Raw genomic sequence first — 6,945 nt, forward strand, 5'->3', positions numbered from 1 at the left:
CAGCATCCCCACTGGTGGATGCATACTCCTTTGCTTGCAAGCGGGTTGGCACAGTTCGCTCGCCACTTCCTAAACCTCTAGGTGGTTCTATTGGACTCTTGGTACCCTTCCCAATATAGTATTTGGTCGTTTGATGTTCACGACCACATCTGAGCATATCCTTGAGCCAGCCATACATTTACCTCAGTGTTGTTTTCCGCATTAGTGGCATCGAAGCTTCTCATGTTTCTGACCCCTCTCTTTATCCCTGGCATCTGTGTAAATGTTGGGCAGGACGCCTATCAGCGTATAAAGGCCTTCGCGTTGATGGTCGATAGTCTGTCCCTCTAGGCTCATATGATCGCTTCCTTCCGATAATGACCGCTGGTTCTCGATGTCTTTCCTCTTGAGACTTTTTCAGGGATTTTTGCCATTCTTAGTGCCTCCTCATACATCTTTGGGTTTATGGCTTCCACCATGTGGCAGACCTACAAGGCTAGGCCCAAAAAAAAAAAAAAAAATTATATGTCATCTTTTGTTCATTATCCATCAATGTCGGTGTAAACCTTTTTAATCTCATAAGTTCTCTGTCATATTTGTCCACTGAGTGTCCACCCTGAGTCAGATTGATGAATTTCTACTGTTTCTTAAGACACACCACTTTGGGATAATACTTCTTTAGGAAAGCCTCCTTAAATTGATCTCACGCCATGATTCCCCCTCTTGGATTAATATTATCCTAATTGTCCGTCCACCATACTTACGCGTTCTTTTGCAGCATAAATGACGCACCAGGTACCTTCTGGTTGTTCAGACATTCCATTGACATAAATATGATTTCCATGGACGAAATCCACATCTAAACTTCTGTTGGATCTCTCGTAGTACTAGTGAATGGGTGCGAATCATACCGCTTGAAGTCTCGTAGCCAGTTCGCTACTCTAGTAGATTGCAAGTGTTGGATTGTTGGGTGATCATTATGGCATGCATCATGACCTAAAACGACTCCCGCATCAAACTAGTAATAGAGTCTATTCCAGTCACTGGTGCTGCTAGAGGTGGTGCAGCTTGTGGCGGTACAACTTGAGGCAATGCAGCTGCATCCTTCCTAGTTACTAATCCTTCTCGAGGTGAGCTCTCTTTAGCCTCACCTCTTCCTCTACATCTAATAGGGGGTCCTCCCCTTCCTTTTCTTCATCTTCCACATCCTCTAGGTGACATGGTTCTAAAAACCAAGATAATTCTATTTAAGTCTATCATTTACTAACAATACAATATCATAGTACACATAAAAAATTCATACAACATTGCAAGCATATAATAGCGAAATTAAATCAAGCATCATGCTGCAATATATAATATAATTAAAGCTCGTCAATTTTCATGCTACATAACATTTAAAACATAGAGCCAATCACAATAAATATCATCATGACATTTTCCTTTTTTAATCTCATGCATTGTGTATATAATGGTGACAGAGCATCAATGATTGAACCATGGAACACATCAAGTCTACAAGATCTACGTTGTAGGCTAGTCTAGGTGTGTGAACTGCCTGGGATCTAGCTCGCACGTGTGAGTTGTGTGTAGGGAAGTACTACACATCCATTGTTGTCTAAATTGGAGGACACCCCATGACCGTTTTAACGATAGGTCCTAGATGATTAGTTAGACATGTTTGCATTCTTTGACCCCATCAGTGGGGTCACTTACTTAGTATTTCTTAAAATACTCGAGTCATGTGCTATTTCTACTTTAGGTAAAGGCAAGACACCCATGTACCGTTGACGACGACATTGCAATCAGAGACCATGCCACATGCATAGGATAGTAATATTTTCTTTTCTTAGACTTTGACTAGTATAGGATGTTTTTCATTAGAATTTTTACTTGCTTTATTTATTATTGTTCTTATCTAGTTTTAAATATGTTTTCAAACTCGTAAGTCCATGACAGTGTTTTAAGTTGAAGTAATGTTTTAAGATAAAGATTATGTTTCACGATGATGTTTTAAATGTTTCTTCCACACAAGAGCATAGACTATGATGATGGTAGTGACTTTAGGTTAGTAAAAATCTAGGGCTATTACATGTGATGTGCTGATGATGTGATTTATGTTATGGTGTAATACGTTCGGCGATGTAATACATGATGAGACATGCATTATGATATGATGTGATATGTCTATGATATGATATTTCTATGATATAATATGTTGAAGGACATGTTATGTGCATGGTACGACATAATATGATGTATGATAGGAATGATACGGTATTCAACCCCGATACATGTCTTAAAGACAATGTTGAAAAATGATATGATATGAAGGAAAATGGAAGGAGTTTTTTAGATGCATCAGGGAATGTCTCCTTTTACGATGGTACAAATGCGTACGTCATGAGACAAGAAAATGATCATTATTTCTAACATAATGTTGCGATGATCATGATCATGCCTCGCAAGACACTCGGGATTTGCTGACCTCCGGACGTCTGGCTATGGACAACCAGCTCGACTATGATGGGTCTAGGGGGCGTGCGAACCGCCTGAAGACTCACACTTGCACGCACATCCAATTTTATCCAGACTGGAAGCCACCCCTACGATGGTTTTAATGATAGGTCCCTAAGCATGAGTTGCATGTGTTTGCATTCCGTGACCCTAATAGTGGAGTCACTTATTGAGTATTTCCTAAAATACTCAAGTCGTGTGCCACTTCTATTACAGGTAAAGACAAGACACCCCTGTAGAGCTGACGACGACATCACAAGTAAAGACCATGGCACATGCATAGGATAACGGTATTTCATTTCTTAGACTTTAGGTTAGTACACGGTGTTTTTACTTTTAATGTTTATTTTTTCTATTCAATATGTGGTTATGTTGTTTTAAATATATTTTCAAACACGCAAGTCCATGACAGTGTTTTATGATAAAGTTTTAAAGATTTATTTCCGCATAAGAGAGTAAATTGTGATGACGATAGCGACTTTAGGTTAGTAGACATCTAGGGTTGTTACAGTTGGTATCAGAATTCTAGGTTATAGATTCTGTAGACTAGCGTACGAGATAGGCTTGACATGTTCCATGGTCCCACATCTTATGCCCCCCGATCATCATCACATATGTCATGGATAAGATAAGAAAAGGAAATGTTGTTGATTTCATATGTTGTTACTGCTTGGTCATTATCAACTATAACTCCTAATTAAATTTTGACACCATTGACTGTATTATTGTTGACTTAGTTATATGTTTATTTTAATACAGAATTGGTATGATTTACCCAGCATGGAATATGAATGTTAATTAATATATTGATAGTGTTTAGATTAGTAAGGTTTGTACCATGAATGGAGCTAGAGTTTAGTATTTTATGTCAGATGTCTTGAACATAGTTAAAATACGCAGTGTTATGACCATAGAGATGGGAAAAATGTATCAACATATACTGACGATTAAATAGATTCAAAAGAAAACGAACAAAAAAATTTGATAGATGACAGCATCTTATAGTCTGCTACAGATATTAAAAGTGGTAGTGTCGAAAGGAAATTTCGTCACTATGAAGTATGTAAATATGAAATTTAAGTATGGGTGAAAAAAAAAAAAAAAAAAAGCTAAAACAGTAAAAGTTGAAACATTGTATACCTAAACTCATTTATGAATGACATAAATGACTTTAATGTGAGCTAAGCTCAGGAAGTTGTGAGATGTAGAAAACCACCCTGCCTAACATTAATTGAAAATTTTTAAAGTTACAATGGAGCCACATTGTGGATGAGATATTATGATCATGGTCAAAGTTTTATAAATATTTATAAACATGGATTGGAGTTTGAGATTTTTAAGATATCTTAAATTTAGGAATGATTTAAGAGTGATTTGGGAAGAGTCACAATGATTTAAGAGTGATTTGGTTGTGTTGCCTTTTCATATAACGAATGAAAAAATGTTAAAATGAGACCTTGAAGACGTATGGACAAAAAAGTGCATCATTGGACCTTTAGCTAGGCTTAAAAAAAATTGACTTGGAGGACAATGTAATGAAGGAAACTGATTAAACTATTGATCTTGTTGTCCGAAGAAAGCAAGTAATCTAGAAAAAAGTGAGAAAATTGAAATTGAGGTAAGTATTTAAGTTCTCCAACATTAATGTCCACATGAATGTTGATTTCAATGCGCCTAAACCACAATCATACTAAATGGATTCTATTTTTCATGAAATTTTAGGAGAAGACTCAATATGATATGATAAGGTTATGTATGAAATTTGATAATAATTAGATTATGATAAAAGGCTAAACCAAGGGTACGTGTAAAATGACTAAAATTCCCCTATAATTATATATAGCTGGCTTAGGAGTAAAGTGACCCCTAAATGACATTTAATTGAATGAGACTTATGTTACATGGCCATTAAAATATGTTGAGGATTTAAACCAAGATTTGCAGTGGTAAATAACCAAAATATCCCTATAAGAATTCTAAGATGTTTTCAAGATCTTAAATACTCAAAATACTACGAAAATTTATGAGACTCGTTTACAATATAAGGGTAAGTATGAAAGATTTTAAGGAGATTATAACAACTTAGGGATATGAGCTAAGAGAGAAAGTATGTAACTACCCCTCAAGACACTTGATAAGAAATCAAGGTTTTTATGAGTACCAAGTGACAAGATACATAGGAAAGATTTATGCATGTAGAAAAATATTTATGACTCATATGGATTAGGGTGTACTTGTTAAGAATTTTTCCTTAGTTGTATTTCAAGACTTAACAAAAAAACTCTTGAACGAGAACCCGAGATATTTTAAAGACCTCCCGATGAGTAGTGCAATATGGTCTTACGACAATGACTACGTCGTAGGAAACGTATGAACACCTAGGTGTAGGTACTTAAACTATGTCACAAGGAACCCGTGAATCCTTGGACATAGGTATGTAAATTGTATTGCACTGAACACATGAAGCTTTGGATGCAAATATTAAGACTATGTCACGGGAAATGCATGAAGCCTCGTGCATTTATTTATTAAATATAAGGAACAAATTAAGGTAACAAAAGTCAAGAGATAGGAGTTGAAGAAAGTTCTCTTAAGTATACGAGTTGAAGAAAGATAATGTTTCAAAGATTTTCTTTTAAGTTTCAATGTGGTAGTTATGAGTGACTGTGAGGTCTTTTAACTCATTAATACCCACAACTTGTATAATTTAATGAACTAGATCTTCGAGAAGGTTCTTAAACTAGTTTGTAATGGTCTAAATAAATTCTAAAGGGAGTAACCGGACAAACTCTTAATTGAACTTAAAGTTCTATATAGTGAGCGTTACACAAATTTCTCAGAGTATGAGTCTTGGATGAACAAAAATGTTTCCCATCGGCATCAATGTCATAGAATTTGGTATAGCGAACCATTTTAAACGAAGAGTAGTTTTCCCAAGTTACTAATGAGGTGCAAAAACTAACCGTGATTCCTTCCTTCAAAACTAACCAAAAAAAGATTTTGTTGTTGCCCAAGATTCCAACATTCCAAGCAAAGAAGCATGTTGTTGCCCAAGATTGAACTAGGGACCTTTAGTGTGTAAGACTAACGTGATAACCACTACACCACAACAACAAGTTGTCCATGATGTCCATGATCCAAAAATAGTTAATAATTATAAATTTTAATGTTTAAACAAAATATCCTTAGAACCTCGAATGGTTTCATCAATATTCTTTCAAAAAAAAAAAAAAAAAAATTTGAAATATATCTTTTACTTTTCAAATAAATAAAAAAAATAAATAAATAAGTTTATTGTTAGTGAGATGAAACCGTTAATATCTTGTTTGAAAATACAATTCAACTTTCAAACGTTTCGTTAATACTCATAATTTTAAAAAGAAAAAAAAAACTTCAAAAATATTCTTAAATCACTTTTCTCTTCAATTTTGTCTAGAACTCTCTCATTTATGAACATTTCCCAATATGAATATAATACAATTCAATATTCAAATAGACAATTTATTTTCAATCTTATTCTTGAGTATTTTTAAAATGGTGTTACCAAATTCATTCATATACATAAGAATACTTTTGAACTTTTTTAAAAAGATAATCAAGGGTATCATATGGTGGTGATCCAATGTAACCTGTGGTCATGTCTTTTTTGAAGAGCCACCTTCGTCCTACCACGGTTTGACTAGTCTACTCCATTTCGAGTGAACAAAGATATCATAGGCTTTGCAGTGTACCCAAAATGGTTTAGCTTTGAGTTAGAAAGTCACCGTTGGCAAACAGAGAGATTTACGTGAAGATAGATATGGTCATTACAATGGTTTAGGTTTGACTTAGAAGCTAAATATTAATCATTTATACAATTCTAGTAAATTATGTCAAACAAAAGAAAACACGAAAGATTTGAAAATAGTGATCCACTACAAATTTGGAATACATGTGAACAAAATTAAAAGTCTAGAGAGTAAATACAAATAAATAAAAAAAAGAAGAAAGATTCCAGTATTAAAAAACTTAAACTAAATATAGAAAGAAAAGTAAATACAGACACAAAATAACTTGAAATAACTCTGTCAATTTTTTTATACAAAATCATAGAAAATAAGATTTTTAATAAAAGTATATGGACCAATTTAAATTAGAGAAGTAATTTGAGGGGGTTCAAACTTGAAACTGATGTCATGGGCTCAAATAGGTTGACTTGGATTTCAAGGGATAGAATCGAACCTTCATTAAGGATATATTCGTGACAACAACTTAAGTTAACCAGGTAACTGACCTTACTATTGATATGGTTATATTTGATATTGACACATGCTCGTGGTTCTGCACATGTCATATATACTAATATGTGTGAATTATTTGTGAATCGATAGAAGTAAGATTTGTTCATGAAACGTGAAGGTTAGGTTACATCTAGAAGTACTACGGATATGAGAGGTTGATAAAAGAATA

At 34.3% G+C, this 6,945-nt stretch overlaps 1 non-coding gene across 1 annotated transcript; it reads right to left on the bottom strand.

Annotated features, from left to right (window-relative positions):
• Positions 1 to 5,537: 5,537 nt before the first annotated feature.
• On the bottom strand, positions 5,538 to 5,610 carry TRNAV-UAC (transfer RNA valine (anticodon UAC)). Its single transcript has one exon. It is a non-coding gene; the product is annotated as a tRNA-Val (tRNA).
• Positions 5,611 to 6,945: the final 1,335 nt, after the last annotated feature.

The sequence above is a fragment of the Cucurbita pepo genome, chromosome 9 (genome assembly GCF_057944985.1).
Source record: "Cucurbita pepo subsp. pepo isolate OVF chromosome 9, ASM5794498v1, whole genome shotgun sequence".
Lineage (NCBI taxonomy): Eukaryota > Viridiplantae > Streptophyta > Magnoliopsida > Cucurbitales > Cucurbitaceae > Cucurbita > Cucurbita pepo.